This window comes from Palaemon carinicauda, chromosome 10, assembly GCF_036898095.1.
Source record: "Palaemon carinicauda isolate YSFRI2023 chromosome 10, ASM3689809v2, whole genome shotgun sequence".
NCBI classification, from domain to species: domain Eukaryota; kingdom Metazoa; phylum Arthropoda; class Malacostraca; order Decapoda; family Palaemonidae; genus Palaemon; species Palaemon carinicauda.
The window spans coordinates 66,465,555-66,468,054 of NC_090734.1; the positions used below are offsets into that span (position 1 = coordinate 66,465,555).

General features: G+C 33.5%; 1 protein-coding gene across 1 annotated transcript in view; it reads right to left on the bottom strand.

The window, feature by feature from the left end:
• LOC137648623 (vesicle-fusing ATPase 1-like) overlaps positions 1–2,500 on the bottom strand; it is a 451,093-nt gene that overhangs the window by 447,594 nt on the left and 999 nt on the right. The window lies entirely within an intron of this gene.

The window sequence follows — 2,500 nt, forward strand, 5'->3', positions numbered from 1 at the left end:
CGTTTATGAAAGCTAGATATTAAGAGGTATATGCACGTCTATAGACGCGTTTGTTGTGTACGATTTAGTCACCTAATCTATAATTTTGTGCAGTTTTTCTTCACGTCTAGAATGAAAAAAGTATCTTATGAAAACATTAACCATCCCACACTCAATTCATGACAACTTTATTATCATAGAACTTTTTCCCCACACCCACTACCTTTTCTCTGACCTTTCAATCCATTAAGATTTGGAACAGACATGGAGACATAACATTCCCTTGTCTAAGACTCTCACTTTCACAGCAAGCCCTTCACTGCCTTGCCTTCAGATTTCAACGCACATTTGTCTCCTATCATAAAATTTAGATAGCTCTCGGTAGCTCATCATCAGTTCCCTACCTTCTCAACACACCCCACATTTGCCTCTATTGATTTTATTTCCTTTACTCTCAAACTTCCCACGTTACTGTTTCATAGAAAGACATTTAATGTATGCACTATTTTCTTGTCTAATCCAACAATGATCTTCACTTATTATTTTCCTGTTATTTATTCAATATCATACTAAACACCTTTCCTAATACACTTGGTAATGCTATGCCCCAATAAGTCTTACAGTGATCCTTATCACCTTAATCTTTATATAATGGGTAAGTTCAGCCTCCCTTCTATTCCTGCAGAACTATTCCTTCATTCTGACAGACTTCACAATTCCTGGTAAAACAATCAATCAAACTTTCACCAGATATTGCAGCATCTCACTTTGTATTCTCATCATCTTCTAGCGTTTTTCTTTCATAAACTTCTTAATTAATCACTTTTCTCACATCCTCAATAGAACCTTCTTCAAGCATCCTCAGTCTTACAAGTCATGCATCACACAGCTTTGCCTATCTTTCATCCTCAGCATTTAAATCTTCAGAAATTAAAAAAAGAAAAAATATGACCATGAACTGCATTCACGTCAGACAGTGTATCGTCACTAATAGCGTCGTTCATTTCAAGACCTATTTGTTCATTATTCATATCATCTCTCTCTCTCTCTCTCTCTCTCTCTCTCTCTCTCTCTCTCTCTCTCTCTCTCTCTCTCTGTATTCAATTCCAGGAACAACGATCGTTTACTTTCCCTAAATATATTGCTCTACTTTTCCATCTTTTATTACAACTGGTTTTTTGTTTCTGTTGATTCCTGGTTAACTTACCGAACTTCTTGAATGTCTGCTCCTGCACCTTTTCTCTATCAATCAACTGCATAGGAAATAATCTGCATTGCCTTACTAAAGACTATTTCCACTGTCATTCCACCACTTTCTAGTGCATGGGTAGTGAAAAACTGCCGTAGCACCCCTGTGGACGTCTTGTGGGACGCTGAGTGCAATGACCAAATGGTTCAATGCCCAAGCTGTGGATTTCTGGAATCACGTTGAATCCCACATCATTACTTACAAGTTCACCCAGCTGTAAATGGATTCAAGTATCTGCTGAGGTCAAGAGAGTGCGTTGTGCAACCACTATCAATTCTAATGAATTGCTGAAAAATCAGACAGCTAAAATCTTCTGCCTCCGCCCTCTTCCAAGAAAAATAAACTTGTAAGAAAAATAAACTTGTATGACGCACGCACACAAGTAGACTCAAACCATATTATCACGGATTATCTTATGACCAAGCCAGAATTGTCTGTTTGAGATATCTTGTGGATAAAGTGTAATTATAAACCCCGACAGAGACAGAGAGACATGAAATTTCAGAAAAAAAACTTAACCTACTATTTTAAACTGTACTGTATATGGAGTTTGGGAAGACAAAGTAAATGTTGAATTTCTCTCAGATAGTCAGCTCTTGACGATTGGAGACTATAGGCTGTCTAACACATCATGTTGAAATAAAAAAAGATTGGCTAGAGTATAGAGACTGTACTTAAAAGAGAACAGAAAAAGAATGTACTTTCATATTGTCATAAAACTAGAAGATCTTTCCAGAAAAGACATGAATTTAAAGAATACAATGTATGCTTTTGAGCATACATTTCATATCTATCTAACTATCTATTTATCTATCCATCTACTATATCTATCTATCTATATATACAAAATACACACACACATATATATGTATACATATGTGTGTGTGTGCATATGTGTATATTTACATATATATGAGTGTGTGCTTAAACATATAGACATATACATATATCAATATATCTTCTACTGTATACATTCATGTATATTTACCTAGATGTATGTATGTATATATGTATTACCATACTTGTGCAGAAATAAAAACTAATTCTCTCTCTCTCTCTCTCTCTCTCTCTCTCTCTCTCTCTCTCTCTCTCTCTCTATATATATATATATATATATATATATATATATCTATCTATACATATATATATATATATATATATATATAGATATATATATATATATATATACATATATATATATGTATGCACATATATAGATATATATAAATAAATATATACTGTATATATATATATATATATATATATATATAT